At 45.9% G+C, this 23,307-nt stretch overlaps 1 long non-coding RNA gene across 1 annotated transcript in view; it reads left to right on the top strand.

Moving 5' to 3' along the window:
- The window catches only part of LOC142303661 (uncharacterized), a 152,878-nt gene that overhangs the window by 39,277 nt on the left and 90,294 nt on the right, over positions 1-23,307 (top strand). Inside the window, exons 2-3 of the long non-coding RNA XR_012753047.1 lie at positions 1,266-1,327; positions 20,313-20,410. This is a non-coding gene — a long non-coding RNA (uncharacterized LOC142303661). The remainder of the gene's footprint in view (positions 1-1,265; positions 1,328-20,312; positions 20,411-23,307) is intronic.

Raw genomic sequence — 23,307 nt, 5'->3', positions numbered from 1 at the left:
CCGCTTCTTTTCAACATATTTATAAATGACCTTTTTGGGGGCATGCGGAGTAGAATTTCAATATTTACAGATGATACTAAACTCTGCAGGGTAATCAATACAGAGGAGGATAATTTTATATTACAGGGAGATTTATGTAAATTGGAGGATTGGGCTGAGAAGTGGCAATTGAAGTTTAATGTAGATAAATGTAAGGTCATGCACTTGGGTAGAGGAAATAACATTTATGATTATGTACTTAATTGTAGAACACTGGGTAAAACAGACACAGAAAAAGACTTGGGTGTATGGGTGGATGGTAAACTTCACTTTAGTGGACAGTGTCAGGCAGCTGTTGCCAGGGCTAATAAAATAATGGGATGTATTAAAAGAGGTATAAGTGTTCATGAAAAAAATATAGTTCTACCTCTGTACAAGTCACTAGTGCGACCGCACTTAGAATACTGTGTACAATTCTGGTCACCGATATATAAGAAGGACATAGCTGAACTGGAGAGGGTGCAGAGAAGAGCGACCAAGATTATTAGAGGATTGGGTGGGCTGCAATACCAAGACAAGTTATTAAACTTGGGGTTATTTAGTTTGGAAAAACGAAGGCTTAGGGGGATCTAATCACAATGTATAAATATATGAGGGGACAGTACAGAGACCTTTCCAAAGATCTTTTTACACCTAGGCCTGTGACTGGAACACGGGGGCATCCGCTACGTCTTGAGGAAAGAAGGTTTAATCATAATCACAGACGAGGATTCTTTACTGTACGAGCAGTGAGACTGTGGAAGTCTCTGCCGCATGATGTTGTAATGAGTGATTCACTACTAACATTTAAGCAGAGCCTGGACGCCTTTCTTGAAAAATTTAATATTACCAGTTATGTATATTAGATTTTATGACAGGGTATTGATCCAGGGAACTAGTCTGATTGTCGGATGTGGAGTCAGGAAGGACATTTTTTCCCCATTGGAACTTGTTTGCCACATTGGGGTTTTTTTGCCTTCCTCTGGATCAACATGTTAGGCTACAGGTTGAACTAGATGGATTTAGAGTCTCCCTTCAACCTTAAAAACTATGATACTATGATACTATGATACTATGATGACCCTTATCTACTGCCCAAAGTGAATACAAAGTGCACATTAGCATCAGAACTGGCCCATAGAACAATACAAGAGAGTGGCTAGAGCTGATGAATCATGATTCGTCTTATATTATTATTATTATTATTATTAATATTATTATTATTATTATTATTATTATTATTATAGTGCCATTTATTCCACCGGAGTTCACAGGGAGGACCTGGGAGCCACGCAGATGTCCGAATCTGGTAAGTATGAGTCTCCTGGGAAGTGGGGGGGGTCAGCTTTTTTCAGGGGGTAAACTTACCCGCCAACCATGTTTCTCCAAGAATAAGACCTCCTCCAAAAATAAGCCCTAGTGCTTTTTTGGGGGGCAAAAAAAGTATCAGTGTCTTATTTTTGGAAAAATACGGTATAAGACAAGTAAAACAGATACCAAATAATTCCCTTATGCAAAATTCCCTCCATGTACTTTGACAGTCCTTCTAGGAGTTGTCCAGATTTTCCATAAAAGTCTGCAGTCACCCTATGTGGTTGCAAACTCGTGAATCCTCACATCATGCACAGATTCTCCGATACCAGCAGTGAGACTGAACAATCATGTGACCACAAGTATGCAATTTTTTTATTAATCCTAGGGACTTGAAGCTACAGTAGTTCATTTAGCACACTGTCATACTTCATTCTTCAGATATATTGTAAAATGTATGATTTCCTATAAAAGTAAGCCATAGACAAAGCTTGTTATGAGTTTTAACATGGCAAACAAAGGGATTTTCTACAGGTCCCCAACTGCTATGGCTTCTAGAAATGAGTAGATATTTTGAAATTCGAATTTGCAATCTTTGCTGAATTTTCAAAGTAAATGCAAATTGCATAACTAAAAATCTTGTCTTTGCCTGAAAAATAATGCCATAGTTACAAAGGTTGAATAAAAGACCTAGGTCCATCAAGTTCAACCTTCCTCCACCAATTATACATTTTTGTCTGGACATCATCAATAACTGACAATGTTGTGTGTACTGAGGAAATCATCTAGCCCTTTTTTAAAAGCTGTTATAGTATCTGGCATCACTACCTTTTGTGGTAGGACATGCCACAGTCTGACTGTTCTAACTGTAAAGAACCCTTTACTATTTAGCTGCCAGAATCGCCTTTTTTCCACCCATAATGAGTGCCACCTGGTCCTTAGGATTGTTTTTGGAAGGAATACGTCATGTCCAAGTCATTTGTATTGACCACACATGTATTTATACATACAGTATTAATGAAATCTCCTCTGAGAAGTCTTGTGTCTAAGCTAAACAAGCTCAACTTTTCCAACCTTCATCATAAGGGCCTTCCATTACTTGTAATAATTCCTTGGACTTTATTGAACCCTGTTTGAGCTCTGTAATGCAAACACAGCCTTTTTAATGTACAAGTGACCTCAACCTAACTGGCTAGGGGAAAATTGATGGTAAGCGGTGGTAACCAGCAGTCTATCTAACCACACACAGCTGTTCAGATTTTTTAAGAAATTTATATTGTATAAACGGATTCAAAAATTATCAATTTCTGAGGGAAGCCTTACTGTTATTAGCAGGCAGTGCAAACAGAAAAAGTTGTGCCTCTTTAAAGTAGTTGAGATGGTAAACTTAACCCTGTTTGTGAAGTACTGTGAGGTTAGCACCTTGCTAAACAAGGAAAAGAGCTTTTTCACAAGTCACAGAAAAAAAAATAATTTAATTAGGGACACAAAATTGGTGTACTGTTTTGAACATGAAAAAGTAATTTTTTCTCAACTAGGATTAAAAAATATCTCCGTTTTTGGGTATGCAACTGATTTGCTGATCACCAAATGAACGGAGAATTACAAACATTTTTAAAGCTTTCTCAAAATTATCCCCATATTTGAGAAGAAAAAACAGTAAAACTGTATTCAAAGTAAAGAAGCAATGGCTTGTCACAAAGCCTTTCCAAAACTTAGCCTTAGTTTGGAGCAGTTTCATTTTCCAGCATCAAGAGTAGTCTGTAGTCATAGCAAAGAAACATGTGTCTAGCATGGCAGTGCAGTGGCTGAAGCTGGATACCTTAATAGAAAAAGTTATTCAAATTGTCTGTCCAGGAAAGGAGACGAACTCTATCGCCACCTATTGGAAGTAGCAATCCTAAAAGTCAAAAGTGGCTTTCTGACAAGCCTTTTCATATGACCTAGGATCTATGCCAGATCAGAATCCCAATTTGCAGACACGGTATTTCAGGGTGATTGCCCTTCATCAGTGCAAAGTGTGGGTATCTGATCAGAAAGCCATGGAACCCATAGGGTGTAGGGGTGATATGACAGTCTGGAGGGTAGGGAGTTGATGGGGTTAAATGGTGATATTATCATAGGAAGGTGGAAGAAGATGATGATTGGTTAGGGAGGGGAGTATGGTGGAAGGAAAAAGGAGGAGCTGCATGGGTATATAGGAGGAGGTGGGGGCCAGTTACCTTTGCTTGCACTTCCTGGATGACAGCTTGGACGGGCTGGGGAACCTCCATCATGACATCCAGCATGATGGATCCGGACATTGAAGATCTGCAGCTTGGACAGCTTGAACGGAACAGGGATTGCAGAGAGGATCTCCAGATGATCAGCGGTAGCGGCGCACGGGCCCCTGGCAGTGCAGTCCCACATCAGGGCTGCCGGGGTTACCCGTTGGCGCCTTCCTCTCGCTCCCCCAGTAGCAGCGGGCGGCGGTCACGACCCCCCCACAGGTATTCCCCGGACGCGGGGGGGGGCGAGGAGGTGATGTCAGAGCCCCTCCGGGGACCCTCCGCGGCGGGCCGAGCAGCAGCATCCGGCGGCTACTCCGGCTGGTGGGAGGAATCTGCTTTCCGGCCGTGACGGCTGGTAGGTGTGAGTGGCCAACACGGGGGCCTACTTCCAGTCCCGCGCCTCCGGCTGGAGTAGGAGTGACTGTGGCGGCTCCTGGCTGGGAGCGCGTCCGGCGGCAGAGTGAGGCCAGCAGGACCCCTCGCAGTCGGCAGGGGGACCGCGGAGCTGCGGGCGGCAGGGGATCGGGTGCCAGGAGAAGGTCGGGTGTGCCGGTCCCTGGTGGCGGTGAGTGAGCCTGATGGCAGGAGCTCTGAGGGACCGCCCGGTCACGTACGTCGATCGTGCAGCCCCCCGGTAGCAGCGGTCTCCCTTGGGGAGGGAGGACCCGGTGACAGGAGGCCTGCGGTGGCCCTGGAGGGCCGGGAACGGCGACGGCTGCGGTCCAGAGTCGGGCATCAGTGAGGTCGGGTGTGGAGCCCCCCCCGGCAATCGGCGAGGGGAAGGGGTGCAGTCGTAAGACGTCGAGACCCGGGGTGGCGGCACGGGGGACAGGACGGTCTCCTGGGGCTGTCCCCGCGACACAAGCAACAGAGCGGGAGATGACTATGCTCATGCGGCGGCTCGCATGGGTGACCGTGGTGGGGGAGGCGCGGCGGAGCTGCCTCACGGATCCAAGATGAAAGTAGACGATGGCGGGGAGGAAGAAGGACATCAGGATGTCAGTAACATTCGGACAGATGGATGGCAGAGGACAATGGGGCGGCGGTTATGGGGGTACGCTGAGCTGCAGTTGGGTGAGAGACATGGTCCTCGGGGGGTTTGGGTCATGTAGTGGAGGCCAGGCCAGAGTTAGGGACGAGGTGGTGCCATGGCGGTATAGCCATGGGGGTGCATGTGGCGTCAGGCCGGTGGTCACAGTTCAGGGTGGGGGATGCAATTTTAGGTCATTGAGGATTTGTTACGGGTGCTGATGATCGCGGCTTGCGCAAGCAGGGGAGACGGAGCATTTATTTGAAGGTTCATTGGTCGGGTTTTATGAGAAATCTTATTCTGCATGGTAGTTCATATTGGTTGGATTATGCTGGCCGAGGTAAATAGGCAAAGGGGTCCCGCAGTTCGGAGTGTGCGGGGAGTTTTTGGGGGATTTTGTGAGTGATGAGTGTGAGGGCAGGGCTCTGGTATGGCGTTAGGGTTGCTGTGGATAAGTGGAGTAAGGAGAGCGGAAATGTGGGAGCTGGTGAGGCATTGGTTGTTGTCATGTTTTGTTTTTTTTTTCTTGTGGGTTTGGAACAGCATCTTGGGTGCGACGTGTTTGGTACAGTTTGGGGAAACGTTAGTTCGAGGGCAGTATGGCTTGGTCCTGGGAGCTGGATGGATTAAGTTGGTGGATGGTAGCCTAGTGGCTACTTCGTGGTTAGTTCTCTTATTATCCCATTATAGAGTTTGGTGCCGGGGGGACTGAGGGCCCGGCGAGTCTTAATTGGGGTTCTTGTAGGTGGTGGGCAGCTTTGGGTGGTTGCTGGTGAACTCGATAATCAGCAATGGGGGGCTGCAGATGGAACGATGGCATTCCTCGTATACCCGTGAGGATGGGGGGCGATGCAAGTTGGGTTTGGACCTCTGATATGAAGGCTCGCAGGGGGTTGTGTGTTACAAGGTTTCCTTTAGGAACAATATGTTTGGACATGGTGTTTGGAAAATTTGTGTCTCCTGATGCCGATAGTTGCGTATGGAGTCAATCAAGATAGTGGTATGGGGGGCAATTTTACGGTGTACTTTGTAGTGCAGGCAACTTGTCGTTGGTGTGGTTTGCGGAAGGAAGTGGGACGCAAATTATTGTTTGGAGAGGTTGTTGGGGACCTTGGGGATTGAAAGTAATGCTTCGGCATCTTTGCCTCAGCCATAGGTGCAGGGCGAGGGTTGTGATTGTGTGGTGGTTTTGTAGGCATGTTAACTTTGGTGGACATGGCTCCGTTAGGCCGGGTGGGCTTCCTGGAAAGTTAAAGGGGCCCAAATTCGGATGATGGTTGTCCAATAGTGTGGTGGTTGAGTACGTGGGAAGGTCTTGGAACTTTTCTGGGTATGGCAGATTGAGCCTTGTTGTTTTCAGAGGGTTTGAATGACGGGCTACATCGGTCGGGGAAGACCGGTAGTGATTTATTTCTCTAGGGAGTGGTATGTCTAATGCATGTGTTATGAGTCTGGGGGAAGGCCGAGGGCAGTTTATTCCCTCGCCTCTTGGTTAGGCTGCTAGGACGACTTTTCGGGAAATTTGGAGGTTATGGATTGGAATTATTGCCAAGTGGGGGTCACTTTAGCCGTTTCCCGGGGGGAACTTGGTTCAGGGTACGAGGTGACCCACTTAAGTAGGCAGTGTAAGTGTGATCCTGTTTGGAATATATTAACCCCAGTTGCAGTTGAATTCAGCTGGAGACAGGAGGAGGGGTGGGGTGACGTTACGGCAGTTTATTTGGTCAGTAAGGGGTAGGCCGATGGTACTGTCAGTGTTGCAGTTAATTGGTTTAACTGATGCCGGTGGGGCATGGCAGTGATCCAGGCATGGTTTGGGAGCTCGTGGCACGGCGTGTCGGGGTGTGCCTGAGTGGCCGTCAGAGGGAGCCAGTGATGTGGCTGGGTCCCTTTTGAGGAGGAGAAAGGGTTACTTAAAAGTTGTTTAGTACTACGGGGTGGTACTGGCTTATAAGTAGGATGGTGTGGAAAGGAATGAGGTGGATTCCTGTATGTTGTTTTGGGTACCGAGTCGTGGTATCAGGGGTGATTGATACATGGTGGTGGCCTTGTTATGGGGTGGCCATGGTGTCGTGGCCCGTATTGAAGGGCGATTTAAAAAAAAAAAAGAATGAATAAATTGGAATACGGGTAGGTTCGAAGAGATTTGAGGTGGCATGTGCAGTCACCAAGGATGATGGTAGTGCAGTGTAGTAAGGTAAGCTGGTAACGTTGGCTGGTGCATATGGGAGGCTCAGAGCTTAAGTTGATGGATGGAAGGGTTTAGCGGTTGTTTTCAGCTTGCAGGTTAGAGAAGCAAGCTTTGGGTTTGTGGGATCCAGGCCACGCAAGGTGTCACGTGGCCTGTCCTGTGGCGGGGGTAGGTCTGGTCCAGAGGCGGTTTAACGGATAATGTTATTTGATTGGAGAGTCACTTGTAGGATATAGTGGCTCCGGTTACAGGGATCTTGCAGGCATGAGGTCCTGCAAGGTTGGAGTATTGATCCGTAGGTGATTAATACCTCATCTCCGGCCCGGTGTGTGTTGCGGCCAGGGATCATGTTTTGGTGGTGGAAGGTGGTTTCTGGACCGGGCCTACCCAGGGTTACATATTGTATTACGTACTGTATTATTATTGTATTACCTATTGTTAAATGTTGGGGACGCCCGTTGGACAGCGCCCCCTTGTGTTAGTGTGTAAACAAAAGGCAATAAAGGGCTGCTGTGGCCAATTCAACCAAGTCATAAGCAGTGTCGGTGTGTTAATTATACAAGGTGGGGGTAATTGGGAGTAATACAGGAATCAATGACCGGACAAATCCCTCCTGGAACTGTCAAGAAAGCCATGGAACCCATAGGGTGTAGGGGTGACATGAAAGTCTGTAGGGAGTTGATGGGGTTAAATGGTGATATTATCATAGGAAGGTGGAAGAAGATGAAGATTGGTTAGGGAGTGGAGTATGGTGGGAGGAAAAAGGAGGAGCTGCATGAGTATATAGGAGGAGGTGGGGGCTAGTTACCTTCTCTTGCACTTCCTGGATGACAGTTTCCCACCCACCCTCCCTTCTATTGTGTATTGTTATTATTGTTATGTTTATATGCATGTATAATTAGTAACCTTTAAAGAGGCTTTATGTAAAAAAAAAGAGAGAGAAAAAAAAATAGTGTGAAAAGAAAGGATTGGGGAAAGTGTGTTGTATATATAAGAAAAAAAACCCAACAAAACTGGAAAAAGAAAAGAGAGTATTTCTTTGTGGATTGTGATGTATACTGTTATTTGGGGATTCTTGTAAGTGGGGTGAATAAGTTGGTTGGTAAAGTGGGAGTATTTGTGTATTTATATGATGTACTTATATGTGAATGGTCAATAATAATAATGATGTTTATATTCTTTATCACAGCGGCGGGGTAGGTCTGGTCCAGAGGAGCTCTAATGGTTACTGGTGTTTGAATGGAGAGCCATTGGAAAAGGTACAATGGCTCCGGTTACTTGTGACTTGCAGGTACAAGGTTCTCTGCAGGGTGGAAGTATTGCTCTGTTGGTGATCAATGCCTCATATATGGGTCAGGGTTGTTGCCAAGGGTTATATATTAAAGAGTTGATGGTTGCCGGGGAGTCATAGGTGGGTACAGTGGCTCAGGTGACAGGTACTTGGAAGCACAGGGTTTTTTTTCGTCGGGGTAAGGGATTACTCCTTTGGTGAGTATTACCTCATATATATATATATGGGATCGTTGTTATGGTCAGTGATCCTTTTGGCGACATGGTAATCGCAGGAGGAGTCACTAGTTGGGTTTCTGGTTCTGGATCCAAGTGCAGGCACGGGGTTCTGCACGGCATGGGGTTTTGATCCGTAGGTGATTAATACCTCTTATCTCTAGGCTGGTTGCAGCCGGGGATGTTGTTACATTAAAGTTGCTAACAGGATTTAAGGTTTTGAGTTCACAGTTACTGTTACACACATGGGGGATTGATCCGTAGGTTATTGATGCCTCATATCTCTGGGCTGGAGGTTTGCGGCCGGGGATGACATGGTGTTGGGGGTGAAGAGTAAGGTGTTGGATTTGAGGCTCAGTTTATAATTGATGCAACTTGGGGTTCAATCCATAGGTGATTAATACCTCCGATCTCTGGGTCGGTGTGTTGCAGCCGGGGATCGTGTTCTGGTGGTGGAATATATTTACAGTGGCTTCGGTTACAAGGATCTTGCAGGCATGGGGTCCTGCAAAGTTGGGGTATTGATCCGTAGGTGATTAATGCCTCGTATCTCTGGGTTGGTGTGTTCCGGTTACAGTGATCTTGCAGGCATGGGGTCCTGCAAGGTTGGGGTATTGATCCGTAGGTGATTAATGCCTCGTATCTCTGGGTCGGTGTGTTGCGGCCAGGGATGGTGTTCTGGTGGTGGATTATGGCTTTTGGACCGGACTTATGGCGGGGGGTAGGTCTGGTCCAGAGGCGGTTTAACGGATAATGTTATTTGATTGGAGAGTCACTTGTAGGATATAGTGGCTCCGGTTACAGGGATCTTGCAGGCATGAGGTCCTGCAAGGTTGAAGTATTGATCCGTAGGTGATTAATGCCCCATCTCCGGCCCAGTGTGTGTTGCGGCCAGGGATCATATTTTGGTGGTGGAAGGTGGTTTCTGGACCGGGCCTACCCAGGGTTACGTATTGTATTACGTATGGTATTATTATGGTATTACCTATTGTTAAATGTTGGGGACGCCCGTTGGACGGCGCCCCCTTGTGTTAGTGTGTAAACAATAGGCAATAAAGGGCTGCTGTGGCCAATTCAACCAAGTCATAAGCAGTGTCGGTGTGTTAATTATACAAGGTGGGGGTAATTGGAAGTAATACAGAAATCAACAACCGTACAAATCCCTCCTGGAACTGTCATGGCTGTATGAGAAGCTATGTGGGGACCACGGGGGAAGACTATTCTCCTTATGGAGACCTGACAAACCAATCTGGCTGTCAGTGGTAAGGGGACTTATAGCTATGGAGACCTGACAAACCAGTAAAAGTTAGGAAGTGGTAGGCAATTAGATGTGTAGCACTTTAATGCCCGCAACAGGAGCCATTACAGCTACAGTGTTACCATACAAATTACATAAAACACAAAGTAGATTGCCGGTTGAGTTTGTTCCTTTGGAACTGATGACAGCAGTACAGTGTAGACAACAGTCAATGGACAGGCATGCAAACAGATGGTATAGCCAACCTATTTAATCCCTGGCATCAACCGTCAGAGCATGAAAGTCTGCACTATTCAATGCCTGATTGATTTGGAGAAATATTAGGTTTTTCACACTTATGGCAGATAACCAAGTAGCTCTTAATAACCTCTTTGACAAGACCCTAGAGTCTGGTCAGAACATTACTCTCATAACTTCTCATCCCTCATATCCTCTCTATCCGACAACCCTAAACAGCTATTCAACACTTCCAACTCTCTCCTCCGTCCCCCGGCACCACCTCCGTCTCCTCTCATCTCAGCTGAAGACTTTACCTCTTTCTTCAAGGAGAAGATTGACAACATCAGAGCAAGCTTTGGCCCACAATCACCACAGCCACTCCTCACAACTACTCAGCCTTCTTCCTCCAAATCCAGCTTCTTCTCCATGACAGAAGATCATCTTTCCACTCTACTCTCAAGATCACATCTCACAACCTGCCTGCTTGATCCACTCCCATCCCACCTCATCCCCAATCTCATTACAGTCCTCCTCCCGACACTGACCAATCTCTTCAACCTATCACTAACAACTGGTGTATTCCCTTCATGCTTTAAACATGCCCCAATCACACCCATCCTCAAAAAGCCCTCCCTTGACCCTTCCTCTGTGTCAAACTATCTCCCCATATCACTTCTCCCCTATGCCTCAAAACTACTGGAACAACATGTCCATCTTGAACTGATGATTAAGGACTTGTTGGTTTTATTATTAGTCCGAAACGCGTAAAGCTTTCATGAACTGTACCCTTACCACCTAAGCGATTTTTTGGCCTTCACTATGATTTTAACGATGTTTAAGTAAAGACTCGAATATTTTAACATAAGGAGGATTTGTGCTGGATCGTTCCCTCTTTTCCTTTCCCATCTTGAACTGTCCTCACACCTCTCTTCCCGCTCTCTCTTTGACCAGTTAGAATCTGGCTTCTGACCCCATCATTCCACTGAAAAAGCCCTGACCAAAGTCACCAACGACCTACTAACCGCAAAAGCCAAGTGACACTACTCTGTCCTCCTCCTAGACCTGTCCTCTGCATTTGACACAGTAGACCACTCCCTTCAACTACAAATTCTCTCATCTCTGGGCATCACAGACTTGACACTATCTTAGATCTCCTCATACTTAACCAACCGAACTTTCAACGTCTCCCACTCTCACACCACTTCCTCATCTCGCCCCCTATCTGTCAGGGTCCCTCAAGGTTCAGTTCTTGGACCCCTGCTGTTCTCCATTTTCACCTTCGGCCTGGGACAGCTCATAGAGTCTCACAGCTTTCAGTATCATCTCTATGCTGATGATACGCAGATCTACCTTTCTGGACCTGACATCACCTCCCTACTAACCAGAATTCCATAATGTCTGTCTGCTATTTCATCCTTTTTCTCTGCTCGATTCCTAAAACTGAACATGGACAAAACAGAATTCATTGTCTTTCCTCCTCCTCACTCATCCCCCCCACCTGACATCCATCAATGTCAATGGCTGCTCACTTTCCCCAGTGACATGTGCTCACTGCCTGGGAGTAATCCTAGACTCTGATCTCTTTTTCAAACCACACATCCAAGCCCTCTTCAACTCCTGCCACCTCCAACTCAAAAATATTTCCCAGATCCATACATTCCTTTCCCAAGAAGCTGCAAAAACCCTAGTACATGCCCTTATTATCTCCCGCCTGGATTATTGCAACCTCCTGCTCTGTGGCCTCCCTTCTAACAGTCTCGCACCCCTACAATCTATTCTAAACTATGCTGCCCGGCTAATCCACCTGTCCCCCTGCTACTCCCCGACCTCTCCTCTCTTCCAATCCCTTCACTGGCTTCCCATTGCCCAGTGACTCCAGTTCGAAACACTAACCATGACGTACAAACCCATCCACAACCTATCTCCTCCCTACATCTGTGACCTAGCCTCCCAGTACTTACCTGCACGTAACCTTCGATCCTCACAAGATCTCCTTCTCTACTCCCCTCTCATCTCCTCTTCCCACCATCGCATCCAAGATTTCTTCAGTGCCTCCCCATTATTCTGGAATGCTCTGCCTTAACATATCAGACTCTCACCTACCTTGGCAAGCTTCGAAAGGAACCTAAAAACCCACCTCTTCCAACAAGCCTATAACCTGCTGAAACCCTCAGTCTGATACAGCGCCGCACAATCAACTCTACCCTAACCTACTGTATCCTCACCTATTCCTTGTAGACTGTGAGCCTTCGCGGGCAGGGACCTATATCCTCCTGTACCTGTCTGTGTCTTGTATTGTTTATGATTATTGTACTTGTCCCTATTATGTACACCCCTTTCACATGTAAAGTGTCATGGAATTGATGGCGCTATAATAATAAATAATAATAACTTTTCACTAGTCCAATTTGTTGGCCTAACCTATGGGCTTCTGGTTCATCTTCCTTAGAATGGACAAAGTCTATGTACAGTAAGACTTATCCTGGTTATTCAGCCATTATATCTATTTGCTGAAGTGCAAAAGGTTGACTACCTTATCCATCATTAGGAATGAGTGAACTGAACTGTGAAGTTTAGGGTCCCTACTGAACACCTTGGGTTTGGTGCTGTACCCCGAATGTAGACTTTTGACTGTATGTCCAATTCCAGTTCATTTTGTCACCCGAATAAACTTTCTTGAAAGGTTGCAGAGCAGCCACTCATCAAACTTTTTAGGCTGTGGGCACTTCCGGAGCCAACACAGTCATTCCAAGTATTGGTATGGCTGTGATTTGCCAGGGAAATCACTGTAAAAAAATAAAAATGGAAGTTAAATGGTAGTAAGAGCAGGAAAGTTATACATACTGTGTTTCCTGGTTTTTCCCAGAGGATCACACTACAGTCAGACTTTCTTCCAGGCTCTCTAATTAAGGTTCATCCATATTCACTGCTTCCCTCACCGACCATCTGTGTCAGTGTCTGTGATTGCTTGCAGACTTCTATACATGCCCCCCACCCTGTGTCCATGTCTATGATTGGTTGCAATCAATTTGCTTCATAGGCAGCACTTTCAGTGAGAGCATCGGGGGAGCCTAGGTGTGACCTCCGCTTAACTGAGTGACGTCACCTGCTGACAGCCAGGTCCCCCTCTGCTGTCAGTGTGTGATGTGCCAATTTTGAACAACTGCCTGCTGGAATTTTTAGGCTGGGAGGCCAATATCCATGGTTCCTCCTATAAAGAAAATACCAGCCTCCACCTGTCTGCTTTACCATGGCTGGATATCAAAATGAGAGGTACCCTATGCCTTTTTTTCCCCTTCTGTTTTGATATCCAGCCACGATAATGCTCAAAGGTGGGGGCTGCAGCATGTAGATATCTATTTTACATACTCTGGTTATCAAAATATGGTGGAAGCTTACATATTTTCTAAAATTGTTTATTTCTTTTTACACTACTATACAGCAAGCTGATTGCAACCAGTTACAGATCCAAACACAGGGTGGGGGCATGTCTTCTAACAATCAAAGACACTTAGGGTACCGTCTCACTAAACGACGTACCAGTATTTCCGACCACGATACGACCTAGTCAGGATCGCTGGTACGTCGCTACATGGTCGCTGGTGAGCTGTCAATCAGGCAGATCTCACCAGCGACCAGCCAATAGCGACTCGTGTAACGATTCTGCGCTTGGTAAAGAGGGTAAATATCGGGTAACTAAGCAAAGCGCTTTGCTTGGTTACCTGATATTTACCCTGGCTACCAGTGTAAACCGCTTGGCGCTGGCTCCCTGCACACGTAGCCAGGGTACACATCGAGTTACTAAGCAAAGCGCTTTGCTTAGTTACTCGATATTTACTCTGGCTACATATGCAGTGAGCCAGCGCTAAGCGGTGTACGCTGGTAACTAGGGTAAATATCGGGTAACCAAGCAAAGCGCTTTGCTTAGTTGCCCGATATTTACCCTGGTTACCAGTGTACACCGCTTACACAGTGTCGGTGCTTGTTGGTCTCCCGCCGTCAAACACGCCAATGTGTGCTGCATAGTGGGAGACCAACGAGCAAAAAATGAACCAGAACAGTGTGTAACGATCAGCAATTTCCCAGCAGGGGCCAGGTCGCTGCTTAGTGTCACACACAGCGAGATCGCTGATTAGGTCACTGGTACGTCACAAAACCTGTGACTCAGCAGTGATCTCGCTAGCGATCTCGCTATGTGAGAAGTCCCCCTTACACAGAATGTGGGTGGGGGAAGCAGTGGATATTGATGAAGCTTAATAAACAGGCCTGGAAAAGAGCCTGACTGCAGTGTGATCTTCTGGGAAACACAGTATGAATAACTATCCTGATCTTACTACCATTTAATTTCCATTTGTAGCCCACTAGCGCTTACTACAGCCATTTAACAGCCCAAAACTTCTTGTTCACATTGACTAGTATGGGATTCGTTGTCTGGGGTCAAGTTTGGCTGCCAAACCCGATTATTTATAATCCTTGCTGGTTCAGTGAATTTGAATATCCATGGGTTTTCTCATCACCACTTAAGACCTTTGCTCAATGATGACATTGGATGGTGCTGTGACAATGTAGAGCAAGTATTGGTAAATATACTTGGGTAGGGTAATAATAGAAACCTGGTTTTTGAAGTTTGCTATAAGCCTCCTAATATAGCTAAACAGGTAGAGGATGAAATGCTGCAGAACAAATGCAGTACAACATAATCTTTAATAGAGATATATCAAGAACAAATACTGCTGTTGTCCTGCATGAAACAAGATAACACACTAACAAAAAATAATAATAAAGTGCAAGTACAAACCAGTGCAGAAAATACAATGCGTAAATCTTACTAATCTTGTAGATTGAATCACTGATTCCATGGAGCCATGAAGGAGGCAGACCAATGATAGGAAAACAGACCTGACAACTCTGTCATACCCCATGTGATCTTCTGGCTTAAAATGGGCAGTCCTCAAGAGTAGGCCTTTACTTGATGTCTCCCAAAGGTGAAAAATCCCTCCCAACACGTTTCCCTCTCAATAATAGGAAATCCTCAGGAGAGTGTATTTGTAGGGGAAAAAACATGACTAAAGCGGGCTTTACATGCTGCGACATTGCTAGCATGGGCTAGCGATGTCGAGCGCGATAGCACCCGCCCCCGTCGTACGTGCGATATTGTGTGATCGCTCTCGTAGCGAACATTATCGCTACGGCAGTGTCACACGTACATACCTTCCCTGCGACGTCGCTCTGGCCGGCGAACCACCTCCTTACTAAAGGGGCGGTTCGTGTGGTGTCACAGCTATGTCACACCAGCGTCACTGAACTGCCACCCAATAGAAAAGGAGGGGAGGAGATGAGCGGCCGGAACATGCCGCCCACCTCCTTCCTTCCTCCTTTTCCGGTGGATGCAGGTAAGGTGATAGTTGTCGCTCCTGCGGTGTCACACACAGCGATGTGTGCTGCCGCAGGAACGACAAACAACATCGTACCTGTCGCAGCAGCGATATTAAGAAAATTAGCGAAGTGTCAACGAGCAACGATTTTTCACGTTTTTGTGCTCGTTGATCGTCACTCATTTGTGTTACACGCTGCGATGTCGGTAACGGCGCCGGATGTGCGTCACTACCGACGTGACCCTGACGATATATCGTTACCGATATCGCAGCGTGTAAAGCACCCTTAAGCCTACCTTCAGAAAGAAGTAAGCAGTATTGTTGGGGTACATCAGTAGCAGCCATCCCCGAAAATTAGTAGTGGGGTTGGAAAATGTTTTCTTTCTATCCATTTCTGGATGCTTCTTGAAGTATGTTTGTGGTCATTCTCCTGCTTTAAGACTTATGACCTAAGACACAAACCCAGCTTTCTTACACTGGGCACTACATCATTACCCAAAATCCTTTGGTATTTTTCAACTTTCATCATGCCCTGTACAAAGTCAAGCCACCCAGTGCAAGTGGTAGCAACTACCCCAAAACATCTTTGAAGCTCCAGCATACAGTTAGGTCCAGAAATATTTGGACAGTGACATAATTTTCGCGAGTTGGGCTCTGCATGCCACCACATTGGATTTGAAATGAAACCTCTACAACAGAATTCAAGTGCAGATTGTAACGTTTAATTTGAAGGTTTGAACAAAAATATCTGATAGAAATTGTAGGAATTGTACACATTTCTTTACAAACACTCCACATTTTAGGAGGTCAAAAGTAATTGGACAAATAAACCAAACCCAAACAAAATATTTTTATTTTCAATATTTTGTTGCGAATCCTTTGGAGGCAATCACTGCCTTAAGTCTGGAACCCATGGACATCACCAAACGCTGGGTTTCCTCCTTCTTAATGCTTTGCCAGGCCTTTACAGCCGCAGCCTTCAGGTCTTGTTTGTTTGTGGATCTTTCCGTCTTAAGTCTGGATTTGAGCAAGTGAAATGCATGCTCAATTGGGTTAAGATCTGGTGATTGACTTGGCCATTGCAGAATGTTCCACTTTTTTGCACTCATGAACTCCTGGGTAGCTTTGGCTGTATGTTTGGGGTCATTGTCCATCTGTACTATGAAGCGCCGTCCGATCAACTTTGCGGCATTTGGCTGAATCTGGGCTGAAAGTATATCCCAGTACACTTCAGAATTCATCCGGCTACTCTTGTCTGCTGTTATGTCATCAATAAACACAAGTGACCCAGTGCCATTGAAAGCCATGCATGCCCATGCCATCACGTTGCCTCCACCATGTTTTACAGAGGATGTGGTGTGCCTTGGATCATGTGCCGTTCCCTTTCTTCTCCAAACTTTTTTATTCCCATCATTCTGGTACAGGTTGATCTTTGTCTCATCTGTCCATAGAATACTTTTCCAGAACTGAGCTGGCTTCATGAGGTGTTTTTCAGCAAATTTAACTCTGGCCTGTCTATTTTTGGAATTGATGAATGGTTTGCATCTAGATGTGAACCCTTTGTATTTACTTTCATGGAGTCTTCTCTTTACTGTTGACTTAGAGACAGATACACCTACTTCACTGAGAGTGTTCTGGACTTCAGTTGATGTTGTGAACGGGTTCTTCTTCACCAAAGAAAGTATGCGGCGATCATCCACCACTGTTGTCATCTGTGGACGCCCAGGCCTTTTTGAGTTCCCAAGCTCACCAGTCAATTCCTTTTTTCTCAGAATTTACCCGACTGTTGATTTTGCTACTCCAAGCATGTCTGCTATTTCTCTGATGGATTTTTTCTTTTTTTTCAGCTTCAGGATGTTCTGCTTCACCTCAATTGAGAGTTCCTTAGACCGCATGTTGTCTGGTCACAGCAACAGCTTCCAAATGCAAAACCACACACCTGTAATCAACCCCAGACCTTTTAACTACTTCATTGATTACAGGTTAACGAGGGAGACGCCTTCAGAGTTAATTGCAGCCCTTAGAGTCCCTTGTCCAATTACTTTTGGTCCCTTGAAAAAGAGGAGGCTATGCATTACAGAGCTATGATTCCTAAACCCTTTCTCCGATTTGGATGTGAAAACTCTCATATTGCAGCTGGGAGTGTGCACTTTCAGCCCATATTATATATATAATTGTATTTCTGAACATGTTTTTGTAAACAGCTAAAATAACAAAACTTGTGTCACTGTCCAAATATTTCTGGACCTAACTGTATTTGACTGTACGTTTCCTTTTGGAAAAGTGGCAACAATTTTGTCTGGTTTTGGATTTTTGTGTGAAATCATGTTCAATTTACCTTTTCTCTCTGTTTTTTGTGTCTTCCAATACATACATATGAAATAAACATGTAAAGCAACACATATTGAGATGCAATTATTTTCTGGGAGAAATGCCTAATTTTCTGAAATAATTTTGTGACGCCCTGGCAAAACCAGGTAGTCACAGTTAGGCCCCTGCACAACACCGTTCCCTCATTAGGAAACAAACAGCCAACCAGAAAACCCTAGTCACCCCCCCTTAGGGAAAGATAGACACACCAGTGGGCGTGACCAGGTGGTTGGAACACGCCCACCCAGGGGTCTAGACAGCCCAGGGCGGGAAAACAGGCAGTCAAGTGCAGATTAGTCTGAAGATCAGTTTAGTGAAGCTTTAGAGTTCAAGTTGGAGAGGAGTGTGGGCTGGAGCTCAGTGGCTCCAGCAGGAAAAGTCCAGATTGAACGGTACCAGGGTAGGAACCGTGGTGCCACTGGCTAGGAGGCAGATGGTGGTCTTCGTCAGCAGGAGACGGGAATACGGCTCGGCAGAACCGAGGTAGAAAAGGACAGGGTTGTAGCCCGCCGGTACCGGCACGGAGAACCGAGCCGTAAACCGTAGCACAAAGGGGGGTACTCGGACCCTGAAACCAGAAACCGGAAACAAGCGGATTGGTCAATTATCCGATTGAGGCCAGGATAACAGGTTCTGTCCCACCCAAAGTCCCTCATAGAAGACAACAGCCCACCGATTAGGGATAAGAGGTCACCGCCAGGGCCCTTAGATCCCACGGGCCAGCGTCTGCAGGCACGGCTCCTTAGGCCACATCCAGCTGGGAGTGGACTCCTACGTTTCATACTGGGAAGTCATTTCTACTTATAAGCAGTGCAGGAAAAGGATAGAGACCACCAGCCGGGTGGGGGACCAGAACGCAACTGGCCACGGCACCGGCCACCATCACCTTGGTTTACCAGAGACTTGTGTGTGTGTTTCTAACAGTAAGTACACCAGCACCCCCTGCGGCCGCCATCCCTTGCACCGCACCAACCGGGTCCCGAGGCCACCATCTCTGCCCACGGAGGGGTTAACAACTTGCTGCACAACATCTCCCCCAGGTGCCCCATAACAGCAGCGGTGGTGTCCCACCTCACCGCACACCGTGGGTGGCGTCACGAACTTAATACGGGCCAGCCTGTACATATACGTCCCCCCATTTATTCAGAGTGTCCGAGAGACCCCCGGGTCTGGAGACCCTCGAGCCACCGCCCCTGAAGGCCCGGACCCGAGCAGCGCCGGCTGCTGGCACGGGGGCGACAAACCCCCAAGGGTGCCTTCACTTTTGGCTATGACTGGGGATGCGTGAGCACTTAAATGCTCAGATGCTGGGTACTTGAATTGAGAAAATCAGAATGCTCAATGGGAAACTCGAGCTTTTTACTTGCAGTAAATTCCCTGAAATGGATGGAAAAAGTGCTCAAATGGAAAGAGAACAGCATGGGGAGGATGCCTGGACACATGTCTGACTTCCAGATTGCTGGTTTGACCAATGTTGTGTAGAGTATTGTTCCACTTTTATGGATTGACAATAAAACATACCAAATTAAAGATAAAAAGAATTTTACAGAAAAAAAAAATGTTAGGAAACATTCTTTCCTGTATAATGACTTCTATATAAGGAAAATTTAACTATTGAGAAAAACCGCCTCCTCCACACCTTAGGCTATGTAGCCTTTTTTCTTTATTTTGCACTCTCATTGCTTTCAATAGTGCCAAAATACAACAAAAATGCTGAATGCATTGACATGCTCCTTCTTTCAAAAATGCAGCAGTTTTCCATTTTAGTCAGGAAGGAAAAGGAATCATGTGTATGTGATTTCTCAATTTTTCCCATTTGTAAGGTGTGGGACTCCTGGACTGGTGAAGTCTACGCACTAAATGCAGTGAAAATCAAAAATTTAAAAGAGAGATTGCAATACACCCTGGAATACACGTAGAGGAAGGCCTAAGAAAACATCTTTTCCCCATTTAAAAGTGTGACTCCTAGACTGGTAAAGTGTATGCACTATGCACTAGGGCTTTTAAAGAGTAGAAGGAAGCCCACCAATATACCCTGGAACACACGGAGAGTAGATCCTTAGAAAACATTTTCATTTATAAGGAATTGGAATTCCTGGTCAAAACCAGGAAGTCACGGATTTGAGGCCACTACTCAGGCTAACAGTTGCATAAAAAGTACCTTAAGGCATCTGACTGCAATTTGGCTCCATTTAAGGTGGGTGGCAGTTGCTCCTGTGCTGACTCAGGTCATCAGGAAACCCCAAAGCTTCAAATGGATTGAAGCAGGGCTTTCCAAACTTTTTTTTCTATCTACCTAGAGACTTTTGCCAAGGAAAATTAATGAATCATGTGGGGGAAACACCACAAATCCATTGTCCATTTATTCACACAAAAAGTGTATTTTGGCTTTTCTCCCATTGTAAGAATGCATCTTTATTTATTTTTTTTCTTTTTGCAAGGAGATGAGGCAAATCTGCAGGCAGAAATCAGAGCTCCCTCCATGCTTTAGCTGATTCCTTTGGGTTTTAGTACCAACAGGGACACAATATCTGATAGGTCTATCTGACTGTCAACTTAAAATGTTGACAGGCTAACTGTTCTCAAAATGAACAAAGCTTGCATTGACTCTCAATTCTCAACCCCAATGGATGACATTAGTGAAACATAAAGCACAATTCAATTGTTCTTTCTTTTCTGATGTATTCACATGCACCCCTTCAAACCCAGAAAAAGTATGGTTCATGGTTAATTATTTTTCTTGTCCTCCTTGTACTGCTCACAGGTATGAGTTGAGAGTGGACCGACTGGACCAAGGCACCGATCTCTGACTTGGAAGAGCATACCTGAAATGGCTATGGAGACTTAACTAAGCTACAGCAGGTAGGTATAGGCTTGCGCTGGTAGGTAGCCACCAGGGGAAGTGCCAGGGATCTCAATACCTTGGCAGCTAGTGCCAGAGTTAAGGACAATGACAGTCTCTGTTAAGTAATGCAGGCAAGATGGATGATAAGGCAGATTTGGCCAATATGGATAGTTGCAGCAGGTTTGGTAGACATGTGATATGTATAGTTGCAGTAGCAGGTTTGGCAGATACATGTGGATAGTTTCAGCAGCAGGTTCAGAAGCTACAGCTGGCATTAATAGTTACAGCCGCGGGTTTTTCAGATACTGGAAAACAGACGGATATTAATAATATAGCACACAGCAATACAGCAGCAGTGGTAGCAGCACAAGGGACCTGACAACTAGCAACATATAGACCACATTGCCCAGGCACCTCCCTTATGGGAAGGGTGTCTTAAATACCTTAGGTATTGGCTGAGAGTCACTTCCAGGTTAGAGCACACTGGTCATTTAAGAAAATGCGCGCACATGCGCATGCCTTAAGAGACCTCCCAGGAGGCCTATCTGGCTGCAGGAGCCAAGGATGGAGAAGTCACTGTTAACAACTGGGAAAGAGAGAGTGCTGGCATCCCACCAGGGGAGGGGAACAGAACAGTGTGGGGACACTGGTGCTTCTATATCTCCTCCTCTACCATATGAACAAAATCATTATGTGGCGTTCACTCATAATTTTTAGAAGGCCATCAGGGGACCCTCACAATTTTTAGAGAGTCATTAGGCATTCTTCACTTAATTTTTAGAGGGCCTTCAGGTGGCCCTCACTCATAAATTTTAGAGGACCAGCTGGCTGCCCTCAATCAATTTTTAGTGGACCCAGCCTTCACTCATAATTTGTAAAGGGCCTGCTGGCAGCCCTCACTCAATTTTTAATAGGGCCAGCAGACAGTGACCACTCACAATATTTCGCGGGCAGGGACCTATATCCTCCTGTACCTGTCTGTGTCTTGTATTGTTTATGATTATTGTACTTGTCCCTATTATGTACACCCCTTTCACATGTAAAGTGTCATGGAATTGATGGCGCTATAATAATAAATAATAATAACTTTTCACTAGTCCAATTTGTTGGCCTAACCTACGGGCTTCTGGTTCATCTTCCTTAGAATGGACAAAGTCTATGTACAGTTAGACTTATCCTGGTTATTCAGCCATTATATCTATTTTCTGAAGTGCAAAAGGTTGACTACCTTATCCATCATTAGGAATGAGTGAACTGAACTGTGAAGTTTAGGGTCCCTACTGAACACCTTGGGTTTGGTGCAGTACCCCGAATGTAGACTTTTGACTGTATGTCCAATTCCAGTTCATTTTGTCACCCGAATAAACTTTCTTGAAAGGTTGCAGAGCAGCCACTCATCAAACTTTTTAGGCTGTGGGCACTTCCGGAGCCAACACAGTCATTCCAAGTATTGGTATGGCTGTGATTTGCCAGGGAAATCACTGTAAAAAAATAAAAATGGAAGTTAAATGGTAGTAAGAGCAGGAAAGTTATACATACTGTGTTTCCTGGTTTTTCCCAGAGGATCACACTGCAGTCAGACTTTCTTCCAGGCTCTCTAATTAAGGTTCATCCATATTCACTGCTTCCCTCACCGACCATCTGTGTCAGTGTCTGTGATTGCTTGCAGACTTCTATACATGCCCCCCACCCTGTGTCCATGTCTATGATTGGTTGCAATCAATTTGCTTCATAGGCAGCACTTTCAGTGAGAGCATCGGGGGAGCCTAGGTGTGACCTCCGCTTAACTGAGTGACGTCACCTGCTGACAGCCAGGTCCCCCTCTGCTGTCAGTGTGTGATGTGCCAATTTTGAACAACTGCCTGCTGGAATTTTTAGGCTGGGAGGCCAATATCCATGGTTCCTCCTATAAAGAAAATACCAGCCTCCACCTGTCTGCTTTACCATGGCTGGATATCAAAATGAGAGGGACCCTATGCCTTTTTTTCCCCTTCTGTTTTGATATCCAGCCACGGTAATGCTCAAAGGTGGGGGCTGCAGCATGTAGATATCTATTTTACATACTCTGGTTATCAAAATATGGTGGAAGCTTACATATTTTCTAAAATTGTTTATTTCTTTTTACACTACTATACAGCAAGCTGATTGCAACCAGTTACAGATCCAAACACAGGGTGGGGGCATGTCTTCTAACAATCAAAGACACTTAGGGTACCGTCTCACTAAACGACGTACCAGTATTTCCGACCACGATACGACCTAGTCAGGATCGCTGGTACGTCGGTACATGGTCGCTGGTGAGCTGTCAATCAGGCAGATCTCACCAGCGACCAGCCAATAGCGACTCGTGTAACGATTCTGTACTTGGTAAAGAGGGTAAATATCGGGTAACTAAGCAAAGCGCTTTGCTTGGTTACCTGATATTTACCCTGGCTACCAGTGTAAACCGCTTGGCGCTGGCTCCCTGCACACGTAGCCAGGGTACACATCGAGTTACTAAGCAAAGCGCTTTGCTTAGTTACTCGATATTTACTCTGGCTACATATGCAGTGAGCCAGCGCTAAGCGGTGTACGCTGGTAACTAGGGTAAATATCGGGTAACCAAGCAAAGCGCTTTGCTTAGTTGCCCGATATTTACCCTGGTTACCAGTGTACACCGCTTACACAGTGTCGGTGCTTGTTGGTCTCCCGCCGTCAAACACGCCAATGTGTGCTGCATAGTGGGAGACCAACGAGCAAAAAATGAACCAGAACAGTGTGTAACGATCAGCAATTTCCCAGCAGGGGCCAGGTCGCTGCTTAGTGTCACACACAGCGAGATCGCTGATTAGGTCACTGGTACGTCACAAAACCTGTGACTCAGCAGTGATCTCGCTAGCGATCTCGCTATGTGAGAAGTCCCCCTTACACAGAA

This window comes from Anomaloglossus baeobatrachus, chromosome 4, assembly GCF_048569485.1.
Source record: "Anomaloglossus baeobatrachus isolate aAnoBae1 chromosome 4, aAnoBae1.hap1, whole genome shotgun sequence".
Lineage (NCBI taxonomy): Eukaryota > Metazoa > Chordata > Amphibia > Anura > Aromobatidae > Anomaloglossus > Anomaloglossus baeobatrachus.
This window is presented reverse-complemented; position numbering and strand designations above follow the sequence as displayed.